Genomic DNA, 18,384 nt, shown 5'->3' on the forward strand with positions numbered 1-18,384 from the left:
AGCAGAACTGAGTATTAATAAAGAAGATTGTTTCATAAATACTTGTGTTATATCTTTACTTCTATTTATATGAATGCGCCTTATGTTATAATGGGTTTATGAAATAATGATGTATAGATGCACGACTTTACATGACTTATACTGTTATATGAACACAATTACTGTTAAATGTTTACGCGAAGATTATCTTGTTATATGTTTTAGTTATCAAACACTTAATATATCGGAGTAATTATTGGGTTATACATAATATCTAATGCGCGTAAGTAGAGGATTCACCTATTCAGGGTCCACGAAAGACAGTCATAAACATTTACGAAGGTATAGAAGTTGATTAAGGGTAGTTATATCGATAAGCCTTAAAGGATTAACGATCTGCGCGAAGGAAGATTTAGGGCATAAAACGACATCACACTCATATTTGGGTGCGGAAACTTGGTTCCAGTATCCCCACATATTGTTTCGAGTGAGACTTTAGTCTGTGCTCCGCAAATTGATGCCGAAAGGGCCAGTAGTGTAGGGATTTGTTTGGCAAAACTAACTCTGAACCCGGGTCAGGACCCACTAAGCCAAAAATTAATGTAATTTGTTTATTTATTGCCTGGTCATAGCCAACAATGATTCATTTTCTATAAAGAAAAATGGATTTTCAAGATTAATAATTATATCTTCATTTTTTTCTCAAAATTGAAATCCACATTAAAAAGGGTATGTAAAAAATTATTGTATATTTTTTCATCATCCATGCAGGGGATTGTTCTCTTTCTAGAGCCAAAAATATTGATAGGGTTTATTGACCCTATAAAATTGGTAAGAATTCACCCCACTGAAAGGTTCTAATTATGATCTATATTATTTGCAATAGGGAACCTATCGAATTTATGGCTTGACCACCTTTATATAGTTTTGTTCAAGTTTTACTAGTGGTGGTTCATTCCACCATTTATAGAATTTTGAGAATGTAGTAAAATAAAATGAAATTAATATAGTATGTATAATGTAGGATGATAGCTAAGCTAATTAACAAAATTGGTGGCATAAACAGATCGCCAAATATCTCACTACTTTCCAACTTTAGTAAAAAGTTACTTAAGAAAATTAAATAAAAAATCTAAATAACAAGTTCTATTATAGAAAGGTCTAGTAATGACTAAATAATTACATATTTATGTTTCAAGAATACAGAAAACCAATTTGTGAGATAAACTAAATAAGCAAGTTACTTATAAGTAGGAAAATCTTGCATTATAAACATGTATACTCATATCATTCCAAAACTATGTGAATTAATAAAAAAATATTAGAAACCACACATTTTAGGGAATAACCTTGTCTTAAAAAATAATATTTAGCCATGGCTTCTCATTAATTAACACTTCATATAAAATTTTACAAGATGCATAAATCAAAAGGCTATTATAATTTGAATATTTTGATTTATTGAGAAGAATAAGAAGGGGAAATGTGTGAACTTAAGACAATTGTGTGATTCCTCATTTCCCCTCTTATCTATTGGTCACTTTTAACACTTCAGGTTCATTCATCTATGAGGATTCAATTTATTACTTCTGGGGGGCATTGTATCCCTCCAACTCGTTCGACACTTATGCTTGAAAAAATAATTTATTGCTAGGTTCAAAAGACGAGAGGTGGCAATCCTCTAAGATTTTTTCTTTGTGTTTCCATAGTCTTAATAAAATCCTTAACCTCCCAAACAATTCCTTGAATAATTCTATGGGAACCGTGCTTCCATTATTCGTAGGAATATTGGTTTTGTTTTTGGGAGTGGGGCGAGAAAATATTTCACCCTTGTTGAATTGTAGGTAAACTTTATAATACTCTATATCTCATGCTTGGACATATATTTTGAATTCTACTATCTCTGAGAATATAGAATCTAATTGAGAACCAATATAATTAGCAAATTGAGATAAGAGAAGGGGAAAAGAGTAATTAGAGTAATGTGATTATTGTTAATTTAGAGAAAAATAAATCATTTAAAAATGAAATAATATCATACTATGCCCATTGAGCTTTGTATTGTACAATGAATGGGTGCATTGTCAAGGAACTCTTTACAAAAAGGTCATTGCTTCAAATCACCTGTAGGTATTAACCTAATATAAAATAAAAAAGAATCCTATACTATGCAATTTAGTCTAATCGAATAAAATTGGTGCTTATGCAAGAATATGCTCTAATTAGCCAAGTGCACTTTCATAAGGCAGTAAACTAGATCATAATAGACAAATGGAGTAAACTAGTTATGATATGTACTTTTCTTTTTCTTCTCTCTATAGTTCCACCTTTTTCCGCATTGATTGATATAATTTCCTTAAGATCTTATAATATGAAAATAAATTGATCTTTCTTGATGGATTTTCTTCATTTTCCTCTATCTATTTGGAGGTTAGATATAATTTCCTAAGAAATTTTAGCACAATTAAAAGAGAATACATGATTATCTTAGAATATGAAATCAGATTAAAAACTATAAAATTCCTCAAATAATTCAAATTATACAATGTTGTGGATTTTATAGAATATTGACCTTGATTTGAAATACACGTTGAATTAGACAATACATCATTCAAAATTCATTGCAAACTCCTAATGTAAGTGTTTGATCTTTGGGAGAAAATCTTGCATGCGAAATCATATGCATTCTCGTAAATGCTCAAACAAAAATTTAATTAATAGGGATAAATGTCAAATCATGATATTTACCTATCGAAACAAAATTTGTGACATGTGCAATTAAAACTCATACTTCAAGGGTCATTTAATCACTCAACTTCAAAAACTGATGCTCTGAGCATATGGTGTTGGTGAATCCCATTTAAAGGAATATGGATAAGTACAAATCACTTGCATAATTCAAATATGTTAATTTGACATCATTAAGTTTTCATTCATGTGGATAGTTTGTACTACCAAAAGAATCAGTGGGTGAAATAGGGCCAATAAATAAAATTGGGGCCCTTTAACACTATTTTAAGTAAGGGTGGGTTTGATTTGATGACGTATCTTGACTTTAGCAATTGATATCTAAGTTTAATTGGTGTAAGTATATTAGAAATTGATTTTATAATTAGCACTTTGTGACACCAAATTTTGGAATTAAAGGCCTAATTATAAATTTCTTTAAAAGGCTTCACACATGAAAACATAGATTTTCCTATAGTGACATGAGAATGTGATTTAGAGTTTCAAACCAATTTGGAAAAATGACTTTAAAAATTAAATAATGAAAAAATATTAGAAGAGGTTAATGAAAGGAAGAAAATTTAACAAAGGCCTTAGAACCATGACACAAATAAAACAAGGTGATAGTACCTTATTAGTCCCTGCCATCTGGCATCCGGCAGGGACTATAGTAATCGTTAGGAGCGGACTTAGCATTAGTTTACCAGTTCCCTGCCACTTTTAAACCAAAGTTCTTACGGTCATGTAATTTTACTATTCTAATAAACCAAAGTTCATGCTTTCGCCATCTTATTTGGCCTCAAATCGAGGCATACAGCTCAAAACTTAGGAAAAAGATCGGCGGAGTACAGGTAATTACAACAAGTTGTTCATTCGTGCATGAAGTAATGCTATGTTTGCACTAGCATTAATTTTCTAGCGTTTAATGTTACAGATTAATACCACTGCTATAATACAATAGCATATGTACCCTGCTACAACGTGTATGCTTGCCACCTCATGTAGCACCGTACACCTGCAAGCTCATGCGCCACCGTTACATGTATGCCTGCCACCACATCTATGCTTTTTGTGGGCATGTAACAGGTATTTTGCTCATTGTGCCTTCTAGTATTCCGCTGCTCACCATTTTCTTCTGCTTCTCCTCCATTGACAACGATCTCTCCTCCATTGACAACGATCTCCATATCTCCGCCTCGTCGGCCATCTCTGAGACTGTCTCGGCTGTGGCGGGATCTCTCCTCCATTGACAACGATCTCCATATGTCTCGGCTGTGGCGGGATCTCTCCTCCATTGACAATGATCTCCATATCTCCGCCTCGTCGGCCATTCAGGTAAATCAATTTAAATCCTGCATACTTCTTTGCTATTCTTTGATGTACGGAAGCCCTTGCAGATGGTAAACCTGAGCAAATCATCCATGATTAGCGTTCCTGTAATGTAGTAAACTGAATACAAAATTTTCACATCGTTTTTTTTTTATTTACATATTTGATTGCGCTATTAACATTCAGTATTCAATTTTGCTGAATACATTTTTCAGAGAATCAGCTGCGTGGTTTATGATATGTTTTACTGTTTTTACAGGTTCTAACGCCAAGTACGCTAGATATAGACGACCTGAAATGCAGCTGGTTTATTCATTTGATTTGGCATGCAGGTATAGTACCTAAGCTCATGCAGCGTTTATAGGACTACTCTTTATTTCTCTGTCCAATGCTTTGCTCTAGCTTGGAGGAACGTCTGAAGATTTCATATGCATCCTCCTCTTTAGACCTGAGATGAGCATACGTTCATGTTGATATTTGCAATGCTGTGTATACTTATAAATACAAAGGCTTGATGGACGAATCACCCTAGTAGAATTTATCTCCCAGTTTACCTGAATCTAGTGAGCATTTCTGTTGTTGAAAAGTTTCCCTTTCAATTTATAACTGGTTTTTACCTGATTGTTCTACTCATCATTTCTGCAGATGTATGGAATGACTGAGATGAGTGGTTCAGTCATAAAGAGCGAAGGAAACGACATCAAGCATTACGGTTCAGTAGGCATACTAGTCCCTAATGTGGAGGCTAAGGTAGTTGATATTGTAACGGGGAAGCCCTTGCCTCCCAACAGAAGAGGCGAATTATGCTTCCGTGGCCCTATGGTCATGAAGTAAAAACACATTAGGATATAATGTAAAATATGTATGAGATTATATGAATTTTATTAGCATCCTTCAAGATTTTTATGAGCAGAAAACAGTTACACCATCTGTAAAATTAAATCCACTACTAAGCTATGATTTTACTCTGAATTGACATATAACTTACCTATTTTCCTTTGTAAAGCCCACATTAGATCCTTTAGGGATCTCCTAGGAAAGTAGCGCCTTCATTTGTTCTGGATAGAGTAGAAGGATAATTTCATGCTAGCCATCACCGTTTTTCCACCAGAGTTTCATTTCTGAACTGTTAAAATTTGATCTGATCAGCTTCTGAATCTCTACAGAATACTACAAGAACAAAGAAGCTACATCATCGGCTATAGATTCAGAAGGTTGGTTGCACTCTGGAGATATTTGTCGTGTCAATGAAGAAGGGCAAGTATATATTGTAGACAGACTAAAAGAGCTTCTGCTGTGCAATCCACAAATTGAAGACTCTACAGTAATACCGTGAGATTTCCCAGCTCTCCATTTGTTTCATTTGGTTGCATATACATATGTTCACACCGATATAGCGTTCTTCCATCACTACTCCATGCATCTACCTTATAACACAATGCCCCATTCGCTGGTAGATTTACTATCGCTGGTCAAGAAGGGACTCTCTGGTGGCAGGCACACTGAATTTCTCTGGTTATTTCCCAATCTAGCGTTGGCAAGAATCGTCTGGCAAGAATCGTTAAGCAGAGGCGAAGGTGCATGGAGTGCCCCAATTCTGCACTGGATGGTCTGATGGACCTGAATTCATAACACAATGCCCCATTCGCTGGTAGATTTACTATCGCTGGTCAAGAAGGGACTCTCTGGTGGCAGGCACACTGAATTTCTCTGGTTATTTCCCAATCTAGCGTTGGCAAGAATCATCTGGCAACTGGAATGATATAATGTGACAGATCACCTCCCTGCTGCCAAGCACATGGCTTGCATGCAATGCACGTGGTAAGGGAGAGAGCTCTCAAGGTGCTGCTGACAAGTTACGTGAGTCGGTTGGCTTTTGTGTGTTGGCCCATTATGTAATATATTGTGTTACACATTGATCTGATAATTGCTTTATTTCATCTTATAATCTTTCATTTAATATTTGCTTCGTTGGCAAACTCAAAATGTAATATATTGTGTTACACATTGATGTGATAATTGCTTTATTTCATCTTATAATCTTTCCTTTAATATTTGCTTCGTTGGCAAACTCAAAATGTAATATATTGTGTTACACATTGATGTGATAATTGCTTTATTTCATCTTATAATCTTTCATTTAATATTTGCTTTTGTGAGGTTCGAATAGTCAGTAAACTTCATGCTTATAGTGCATGGGTAATCGAATGGGCACATTTTTTACAAGGTAGTGTTTTCCCTTAAAAATACTGACTTTTAGTAAAATTGTTAGAAGCAAAGATATAGTTATTTTTAGAAAGTAACGCCCCCTTAAATCATGTCTTTGGCATAGTTTCGCTTGCTGCCTTGTATTCATAGCTTCGGAATATTTGGTTCTGAAACCCTTCTTCTGAAATGTTTTGCCATGTCATTTTAATGCTATTCCAATATGTAAGGGCAGTATGTCTGTCAGGCCTAGCATGGCGGGAACTGGAAAGTCAGGAACATGAATATTTTCTTTTCAGGATAGACTACGCACAATCCCAAAACTTTGTATCAGAAGCTCTACAGCTAGGCCAAAGCCTGTTAACTATTAAGGGAGAGAGCTCTCAAGGTGCTGCTGACAAGTTACGTGAGTCGGTTGGCTTTTGTGTGTTGGCCCATTGGAATCGCCTTTGTTGTCCAACAAATCGTTGGCAAACTCAAAATGTAATATATTGTGTTACACATTGATGTGATAATTGCTTTATTTCATCTTATAATCTTTCATTTAATATTTGCTTCGTTGGCAAACTCAAAATGTAATATATTGTGTTACACATTGATGTGATAATTGCTTTATTTCATCTTATAATCTTTCATTTAATATTTGCTTTTGTGAGGTTCGAATAGTCAGTAAACTTCATGCTTACAGTGCATGGGTAATCGAATGGGCACATTTTTTACAAGGTAGTGTTTTCCCTTAAAAATACTGACTTTTAGTAAAATTGTTAGAAGCAAAGATATAGTTATTTTTAGAAAGTAACGCCCCCTTAAATCATGTCTTTGGCATAGTTTCGCTTGCTGCCTTGTATTCATAGCTTCGAAATATTTGGTTCTGAAACCCTTCTTCCGAAATGTTTTGCCATGTCATTTTAATGCTATTCCAATATGTAAGGGCAGTATGTCTGTCAGGCCTAGCATGGCGGGAACTGGAAAGTCAGGAACATGAATATTTGCTTTTCAGGATAGACTACGCACAATCCCAAAACTTTGTATCAGAAGCTCTACAGCTAGGCCAAAGCCTGTTAACTATTTTTTAACAGTGATAAGAGGTAATCATGCAAGGATTCCGAGGACTATGGAAGGATCTTTACCTTTCTATTGATATCTTCGATTAATCTGAATCACATGAGGTGAATCCTACCAATTCAGATACTATAGAGAATTAACACTGCCTTTACTTCTTTAGTGCTTACCCTCTTATGACACCAAAAGAAGAATTGCTTATCGGACTCTTTCTAACTATTCAATGGCTTGGCATTTCGCTATCACACATCCCACCTTGTAGACCCGGCCCCGCGAAGGATAGCTAACTGGATTGTTGGATGTATTTCTATATTTAATAAGAGTGCTGGATCTATTGCATAACCAACTGAAGAATCAATAGCTAAGTATGGTAGGTCTACTCCTGGGTATGGATAATTATCAAGTTATTTATATTAAACATGCCCGCCTTATCGATGCAACCTCCCCCGCATGACTCTGACTGTTCACCTTAATCTTTGCGTGGGTATCATCATCAGATTCAGCAGAGCCTGCTGAAATTAGTTTTCTTTCTTTGTCTGTTAAAAAAAACCCTTTGGGTTCTTCCATAAATGGCGAATGCGCCCTAGTTTAGTCATTCCCGCACAGTTGTTTGTTTCCTCGTCCAAAAAACTCTCACCCTCCCCTGCATTTTTTGTTCTAATTATGTCATCTCTGCATAACTCTTTAATGCAGTGGCACACTCACCTCTTATGACACCAAAAGAAGAATTGCTTATCGGACTCTTTCTAACTAGTCAATGGCTTGGCATTTCGCTATCACACATCCCACCTTGTAGACCCGGCCCCGCGAAGGATAGCTAACTGGCTTGTTGGATGTATTTCTATATTTAATAAGAGTGCTGGATCTATAGCTAAGTATGGTAGGTCTACTCCTGGGTATGGATATGCAGCTGCTCGTGCATCTTTCACACAAGAAACCACTCACTGATGAAACCACTCAAAGGTGGTGGTGCAGCTGATGCTACTGATGCTTAAAAGAATTATAAAGAGTCTCGTTCCTGTATGTCATGTACATTGTTGCTGGGCAACTCTTTAATGCAGTGGCACACTCATATTATAAAACTTTTGCTATGATAACTTTATATTCTTATAATTTTAAGTTTTTACAATGGTCCGATTTATAATTTTCTGTTTTACGCTTTTATAACTTTATATTCTATAAAATGCAAGACTTTAAGTTCGCACGTTAATTCCTTTGATTCAAAACACATTGATTTCAATCAGCTGCCTCAAAAGTAACTTGTAAAAGTAACTTGGCAGGGACTTGCTGCGATGCAGCTTCTCTTGTTTAAAATGGATCTCAAATTTCCCCATATCATGTGTTCGTGGAGAATGATGGAAGATAACATAGTCACATAGCCATGAGGAGATATTGGTTTACATGTGTTGGAATCACACTATTAGATGTGTGGGTTGAAGAAATAAATGGAAGGAATAAGCCTAAACTAGAAGGAGGATTGCACTTGGTGGAGTGGTGTCTAGATGATGCGACTATACTAAAATAAATCATGAAGGAAATAGGCACCATGAAATCGACTCAAGTGTGGGTTTTTATGTTGATTTGATATCCTATGTTGTAACATCCCCTTGTTCTACCCCTACTTATTGCAATGATGATTTTTATTGTAGTTCCATCATCGAAGAACCACTATTGGCTAGACCTATGATTGGACATACAGTAATTGTTATTAATTAACTTACACATCTAAAGGTTGAAAAACATTATGGATCCTTGGCCTAAGGGGGAAATTTATTTCCCACTTATCGTTACCTAATTTTTTTGTAATATTTGAATCTCTCTTTCCCACCTATTTTTCTTGTAGCCATGAGCCATATTAGCTAAATTAAATGATGTTTTTACTGGTGGTGTACTAGTGGGTTACACTTGTTACATGTTTATTAGGTACCTAATGCATGCTATGAATACTTCCATACTCACACAAAGAGGGAAGAGGTGACACAAAATATCGAGCCACCATAGCACTCATGACAAGATGATATTTGATAGAGGAAGGCACACATGTTTTGTCTTGTGACATGAAGGAAAGGAAGAGACATGTGTGGAATAAGGGGTACAAAATGGGGCACATGGTGTCCATTTCGGGGGCTTTTCGATTAGCATATCGAGAAGAGAATGAATTGATGAGTAGGCTTGAACAACCGGAGGAGACAAAGAAAAGAAGAATCAAGAATGTAGTGGTAGTAGAGGAGAAACGATAAGTGATTTGGATGCTCGAGGATTGAGATGTGGTCGGCCTTATGTGACTCATATTTTCCTATATTTTAATGCTTTTACCATTCAATTGGTGGCCTACTTTATGTGACCCTGATGATAATCTATGTAGTTGTGTTTATAACCATTGAGTCCTTTATTTGAGCTTGTCTGGCCTGTGAGAACTTCAGTGAGTGAATGGACCACTAAGTGTTGCTTGTTGAGCTGGTGAAGCACTTGAGCAACAGACTCCATGTCCTCAAATTGTGTTCAACCTGTTGGTTTTAACCCTTTACCTATGCAAGTATTTCCCTCAGACCTTGGATCCAACTTGGGGTGGTCAGTTGCAAGAAAGGTTTCAGTATAGCTGGCCTATGGTTCGGTGGAGAGTGAAAGTCCCTCCTTCATTTTCCAACTAAATAAATATACACAAATAAGTAACTCTTGGTTATGCATGTTAGACTGCATGCTATGATTTCCTTACAATATTTATGACTAATGATTAATCTTGTAATGTTTCGATAAGAATGTTTGATTTATTATATTTTTTGGATTGATTAGATAACTCGTGTGTCTATGGTGATTTTGAGCTAATAAGTTACGTTGTTGCAACCTTATCATTAAGTTGTAGGTTGTCTAATATGTCCCTAAATGGTGATTTGGAATCACTCAAGGCTAATTGTGATTTCATAAATTTCAACCATCTATTTATATATACTTATAATTTTGGGTAGTTTACTACCATAACCATGATGGTAGGTTATCTTATTTTAAATTAAATATATGTGATGTGTGTGTGAATTATTTTTACCTCAGGAGTGTTGTTCAAAACTCTGTGACATCATAAGTTGCTCACATGAATTATTCATGGTTATTTAATATGCTTCAACTAACCTATTATGCACTATCAATGAGGGAATATGTATTCCTATGTATATACAACGAGATGGTTTGCATGATTATTCTCATGGTGCAAGGAACTTGCAAGTTCCTATAGTTGTTGATAAGTTTCATAAAGTTATTTTCATGATTATGTATATTGTTAATGAACCTAGTTAAGCCATTATGGTGTTTGAAATTCCATGGTTTGAGTGAGAACTATAAAAAAATATATACGTTTTCTACGAATTATGGATTTTTTCTATTAAAAATATATATATGGCATGCCAAGAACCACCATGGATTTATTTTATAGATGACTGATTGTTTTATTCCTTTAGTCATGGATCAATAAATGAAATAATGCATCATATATATCATGGGATCTTATAGTAATGTTTAGATCCACTTTGTAGAAGGATCTAGTGTTGTTGTAGTTGAACAATAGAGTATTGTTAGCCATGGATAGGCTTGTTATAATGCTCATTATTGGGTAGAATTAACATCTCTATGGAATTATTATGTCTATGGTTAGTACTTGGGATTGGTTGTGCTTATGTTTGAAAAAGTGGCACCAAAATGAAGGTTTGTTCCTGTCATTATTAAGGATCTCAACGATGTCTGATGTTGAGGATTGTTATGCAAGGTCATTGAATTCCTTGAGATTTCAATCCTAAGTTCACAGAGTAGCATGCTTGTATTTGGGTTGAATGACCCTTGTGAGATTTGTCAAAGAATTTTGAAAGTTTACAAAGATTCAAGGGCTTTATTAACCCTTAGGGATTACTACTAATATCTAGTTAATTGTTTCACTTAATGATTTGGCTTAGCGCCAATTCCTCCATGCCAAGTGATATGCATTTCCCTCTTTGGAGACTAGGTTCTATTGACATAAGGAATGGAGTGTGACAATAACCATTCATATTACCTAGTGTGGATTTTCATGTTGCATCACATTGGGTTGCCCATAATGACTTATTACGTCTCGACGTTGTGGTGTAGAAGTGATGAATGCCATAGGATGGAAAAATTCCCATTATTGGACATAAAATTTCACATCGCGCAACACCTAGATGACTTAGATCCTTGAGGTATTATGGTGTTGTGGTGTGGTGGAAAGATAGGCAAATATGTGTTCTAAGAAAACTGGAATGGAAATGGAAAGAAATGGGGAAGTCTTGTGTGGACCACAAATTGCATATAATGGGAAAATGCTTATTTGTATGAAGGGCTTGGCCCTATGGGACCCCCATGGCATCACTTGAGGTGGAAAGTGCCATGTAGACCAATTAGGGTTATGTGGATGCCACGAGGGTAAGTAATGTTGACATATGCTGACGTGCCACCTACATGGCATTGACATGAAACATGTATGTTTGGCCCTATTGGATGGCCAAAGAGTAAATTGTTGGATGACATGTTTCAATGTGATAGGATGCTGCATGGAAAGGTGAAATCACCCTTATGTCAGTGTGATGTCAACAATTTGCAGTGGAGATAGGTAACATGGAGCTAGATGATGTGGACTCTATGTGGCTCGTGGTTGATATACAAGTGGCCAAATGGGTTACACCACCTCATCCTAGAATAATGCTTATTGAAGGACCCTTAAGGCATGACCTTTGTGTTGTTCATGCCTGACAGAAGTTGTGATGTCAAAAATGGAATCCAGAGATGGGAAAGTCCTTGTTTGCGCCTTATATTTAGCACCAAGCTGCATTATGGTGCTTTCACAATATGGGCATGGACTAACAATGAGCATGAAATGGAAATTGGTGTGTTAGATGACTCACAACAATAGACATATTGGAAACCCCCACCTTGTTAATTCTTGGGAAGCTAGGGGGCCTCACAATTGATATAAGTTGATGATGTAGATAGGTCGCCACATGGAGAACATTGGGTAGAGGGGAAAATGTGCACTATTTAGCCACATAAGTGACAAATAGTGGACCCCCCCTCATTAATTATTGGAAGGCATAAGGAGCCCTAAAATTAATGTGGGCCATTGATGTGGTTTGTGCATGTAGCGCCAGTTGGGAAGTAGTGAGAGATTTAACCCCAATTTTTTTTTAAACTGAATACAACATAAAAGAATGAAATAACATGTGAAGGCCAAACTTGGTGGGGTCCACAGATTGGTTAACATGACAGGGGTGATGTGGGATTACCCATATTTATGTCGATGTCAAGAATGATATGGAGCCACCTAGGTGAAATGGTGGAGCCACGTGGTAGAACCTCGCTTATGTGGCAAGGATTAAATGGACAAAATTTAAATGGGAATAACTTTTGATCTGAGCATCGGATCAAGATAAAATTTATATGGTCATAAATATCTCAAAAAGCTGCACATGATGGGTATTGTCCAAGGTTAATTCCATTAACTTTGGTGAGGGAGAAATTTTGTAAGCCCATATTCACCATAAATCATGAGGGTCGATTTAATTATGAGGTAACACCTTACAATACCCATGGGAATACAAGGGGGTGGAAGGGAGTGTTACCAAGTGGCATCAAAGCATCCAAGTTTAACACTTGGATTGGATGGGCTCAAGAAAAAATGAAATGAAAATTTAAGGTTCAATATTAAATCTAAGGAGGCCTACATGCAAATAATTACAATTCATTTTGATGAGTAGTTGGTAATTTTTATTATAATATTTGTTATAAAGGTCAGTGTATTCTTTTAAACTTGTAGAGATTAATGGCTCTCAATATTATAACAAAAATGTTCAAACCCCTAAGGGTCTCAACTTTAATTATCAACCTGGGGTTCACACACACTTAAGATGTTGAGTGTGGAGTATGATTATATTCCTGATTCAGAGGTCTTTGTTTTAGCCAGATGTATATCCTAGGAAGATTGTACACCCCTCCAAACGGGGGGGAATTCCCCCCTTGTGGGGATCAGAGGAGGATCATCCCCCTCAGCTGGGGGGTTTGGGGGCCAGCAGGCTGTCGGTAAGGGTTCAAGGGCAACGCCCCACAGTAAAAATAGATGTAAAATTGCCTTGTTAAATATTGTAATTTCGTAGTAATCTAGGTCGTTCATTAGGGGGATGATCTGACAATAGAAGTTATGCTTAATTTAGGGTTTTTTGTCCTAGAAGTCAATCCCTCAATTTATATGAGGGAATTCAAGAATTGTATTCCGATTGTGTATATGTGTATTTTGATTGAGAAAGATAGAGGAGATTATGTGAGAGAGAAGAGGAAATTACAACAGATCTATTGTAGGTTGTATCTCTTCATTTTGTTGGATAATATAAAAGGAAGGACTAGTTGATTCTCCGTGGACGTAGCCCAAATTGGGTGAAGCACATATATCTGTGTCTCTCTTATTTTATGCATTTTCTGTGTTTGCGTTTTTGCAATATTTTATGTGTTCCATTGCTGTGTAATATATAATTTTCTAACAATTGGTATTAGAGACAAAGGTATATTTGGATGATAAAATCGTAGGAGAGAAGGGTTCCTAGTTTGAGTAATGCCATATGATAGTAGGTTTATGGTTGAAAAATTTAACGGCCAAAACTATCAGCTATGGAAGATGCAAATGGAAGATTATTTGTATCAAAAACACCTGTACCTACTATTGAGAGGAAAAACAAACAAGTCAACGAGTATGATATACACAGAATGGGAGATTCTCGATAGAAAGACACTTGGAACAATACAGTTGTGCCTAGATACATCGATAGCCTTTAATATTTCAAAGGAAATGACAACATAGGGTTTAATGACGACATTGGCCAAACTATATGAAAAACCCTCGACCTCAAACAAGGTATTTATTATGAACTGTTTATATAATATGAAGATGTCATAAGGTGGATCTATTGCTGATCATTTAAATGAATTTAATACGGTTACCATTCAGTTAAATTTCGTGGGGGTAAATTTTGATGATTAAGTTAGGGCTCTTTTATTTTTGTGCTCATTTCCAGAATTTTGGAATGGTTTAGTCATGGCAATTAGTAACTCTATCTCTAGATCTAGTACCATAAAGTTTTATGATGTTGTCGGTGTCATTCTTAGTGAGGAAATGCAATAGGAAAGATTCTGTAAGACATCAGGTAATTATTTGATTGTAGAGACTAGGTGAAGAAAAATGGAAAGGGACACATGCCAAGGATATCACAGTAAGTCAAGGAAAGGAAGATCCAAGTCTAGGTCAGGGATAATGTGTTGGAAATGCAGGAAGAGAACAACCATGAAGCGAATGTAATAGGTGATGTGTTGCAATATTCTTTGATTCATTCATTCAAAAATATTATTGATGTCTGGTTGGTAGATTCAGTGGCCTCATTCAATACCACACCTGATAGGAAACATTTTCATGATTATGTTCAAGGATATTTTGGACAGGTTCGTCTGGGTGATGATAAACCCTATAAAATTGTTGGAATGTGTAAAGTTTTCATAAAATAGCAGAATGGAAACCAATGGCTATTGAAGGAGGTAAGGCATGTTTCAGATATGAAAAAAATAATAATTTCAACAAGGCAGTTGGGAGGTGAAGGTTATGTAACTACTTTTACAGATAAAACCTGGAAGGTCATTAAAGCAGACCTGGTAATAGAAAAAGGAGAAAAGGTTGGTGCATTGTATTTATGCAATGGTATTTATAATTATGTTAATGCTTTAACCTCCACATGAGAAGATACACCATTGTGGCATCATAGGCTCAAGCACATGAGTAAGAAGGGGGATGAAAATTCTTCACTCAAGATTTTTTTTACCAGGTTTGAAGCATGTTGATTGGGATTTCTGTGAGAATTGTGTTTATGGAAAATAGAAGAGAGTCAGATTTCTCAGAGTTGGGAAAGAAAGTAAGCGCGAAAAATTAGAACTTGTGCATACATATGTATGGGTACTTTCTCAGGTATCATATCTCAGTGGCTCTCGTTATTATGTTACTTTTATTGATGATGCAACTAGAAAAACTTGGATTTATTATTTGAAATAAATATGATGTATTTTATACTTTCAAGAAATGAAAAGATTTGGTTGAGAATGAGACAGGAAATAAGTTGAAGTGTCTCAAATCAGACAGTGGAGGAGAATATTGTAGCAAAGAGTTTGATAATTACAATTCAAAACATGGAAGTTGCAGAGAGAATACATTGCCAGGAAGACCACAGGGAAATGGTGTGTCAGAAAGGATGAATAAGACAATCATGGAGCGTGAAAGGTGCATGAGATTTCATGCAGGATTACCTTTAAAATTTTGGGCAAATGTTGTAGATACTGTTGTTTATTGAATAAAAAGAGTGCCTTCAAGTTCCTTGGATGTTGGTATTCCTTTGGAGGCATGGATAGGTAAAAAGTTAAACTACTCATTTATAAAGACTTTTGGTTGTGAATCCTTTGTCCACATTAATAAAGAAAATAGAACAAAGCTTCAGGAAAAATCAAAGAAATGTACCTTTATTGGATATGGTGTTAATGATTTTGGTTATCACTTATATGATTATGAAAATCACAAAATCATTAGGAATAGAGATGTCATATTCAATGAAAAAGTATTGTATAATAATCAGATGTAGGAAAAGAAAAAAGAAAAAGAAAACAAAGAATACATAGTACTTGATGAGATCATAAAAAAAGTAAAGGTAACTGAAAATCATAATGATCAACAACCACAATAACAACAATCGCCACAACAGCAACAAGCACCTCAGATACTTGAAATTTGTGTCAGAAGATCTACCAGGATAAGTAGACCCCTTGAATGATACTATCTTTCATTATATTATCTATTGTTGACTGATTATGGTGAAATAAAATGTTATAAAGAAGCATTGCAGGTATAAACCAGGAAGAAGTGGGAGCTAGCCATGAAATAAGAAATGGACTCCTCAGTACATAACTAGACTTGGGACTTAGTCAGGTTTCTTGCAGGTAAAACAAAGTTGAAGAATAAATGGGTTGACAGGTTGAAGGAAGAAGATGGAGGTAGAAAAAGCTATAAAGCTAGACTTGTGGTGAAGGGGTTTGCACAAAAGAAAGGTATAAAATTTGATGAAATTCTTTTGTTGTTGTTAAAATGACTTCAATCATAAATATTTTAAGTCTAGCACCAACAAAATATTTGCATCTTGAGCAGTGAGATGTAAATATGACCTTTCCCCATGGGAATTTGGAGGAAGATGTCTATATGCAATAGCCAAAAGGGTATGAGGTAAAAGGGAAGGAGAAACTAGTGTGTAGGTTGAATAAGAGCTTGTATGGCCTAAAATATGCTCCAAGGCAGTGGTATCTAAACTTTGACAGGTTTATGTCCGAACAAGGTTATACTAGATGTCACTTTGATCATTATTTTTATCTCAAAACGAAAAATAATGGAAGCTATATTATATTGTTATTGTATATAGCTGACCTACTTGTTGCAGGGTCTAACATGCAGGAATTAAATGTGCTTAAAGAAAAATTGACAAATTCATTTGCAATGAAGGATTTGGGTGCTGCAAAACAAATCCTTGGTAAGAGAATCACTAGAGACGGGAAAAATCACAAATTAACATTTTCTTAGAGTGAGTATATACAAAAGGTGTTGGAAATAATTAATATGAAAAATGAAAAATCAGTTACTACACATTTGGCTAGCCATTTCAAACTAATTAAGGATATGTGTCCCAAGACTCAGGAAGAGATGGATTATATGTCTAAAGTTCCATATGCATCAACAGTTGGAACCTTAATGTATGCAATGGTTTGCATAAGGCTTGATATTGCAGATGCAATGGGAGTTGTAAGAAGTTACATGAACAATCCAGGAAAAGAACATTATATGGCAGTGAAATGTATTCTCATGTATTTGAGAGGTACCACAAATCAAGCATTATGCTTTAATGGTTCAAAATTTTTTCTCTACAGGGATATGTTGATGCAAAAATGGCAGGTGCTAAAGATAACCGGAGGAGCACCATAGGGTATGTATTTACTGTAGGTGGAATAACTGCTAGTTGGGTTTCAAAAATGTAGTGTGTTATTGTACTTTCAACAACAGAAGTAGAGCATGTTCTTGCTCCAGAGGCTAGTAAAGAAATGATTTGATTACAAGTGTTTATGGATGAATTGGGTAAGAAGTAATAGATCAGAAGGTTATACAGTGACAGCCAGAGTGCCATTCATCTTGCAAATAACTCAACATTTCATTCAAAGAATAAACATATACAACTCAAGTACCATTTCATACGGTCATTGTTAGAAGATGGACAATTGAAGCTAGAAAATATACACACTAGCAAGAATCTTGCAGATATGTTAACAAAAGTTGTAACTAGGGATAAACTGAGATTCTTCTTAGTTTCAATTGGTATTCAAGTATGATGGTGAAGATGAGAAATTGGCAAGTACAAAGTGGAGTCATTTTCCAACAAATGAGGCTGCGGTGGAATTTCTATAATCAATCTCCAAGTGGGAGATTGTTGGGTGTCCAACCTAATTATCTTCCTGATTTAGAGGTCTTTTCCTTAGACGGATGTATACCCCGGGAAGATTGCATGCCCCTCCATGCAGGGGGGTCCATCCCCCATGGCTAAGGGGTATAGGGGCCAATGGGCCCCTGGTGGGGGTTCAGGGGAAGTACCCCCAAAGCTAAAAATAGATGTAAATATTCCTTGTAAAATATTGTAATTTTGTAGTCAATCTAGGTCGTTCATTAGGTAGATGATCTGAAGGTAGAAGTTATGTTTAATTTAGAGGTTTTTTTCCCTAGAAGGAAGTCCCTTGATTTATATGAGGGAATTGTATTGCGGCTTTGTATACGTGTATGCTGAGCGAGAAAGGGAGAGGAGATTGTGTGAGAGCGAAGAGGAAATTACAACGGATTTGTTGTAGGTTGTATCTCTTGATTTTGCCAGATAATATAAAAGGAAGGACTAGTTGTTTCTTCATAGATGTAGCCCAAATTGTGTGAACCACATGTATTTGTGTCTCTCTTATTTTATGTGTTTTATGTGT

This window comes from Pinus tabuliformis, chromosome Q, assembly GCF_031772625.1.
Source record: "Pinus tabuliformis cultivar Carrire ecotype Pingquan chromosome Q, CPIR1, whole genome shotgun sequence".
NCBI lineage: Eukaryota > Viridiplantae > Streptophyta > Pinopsida > Pinales > Pinaceae > Pinus > Pinus tabuliformis.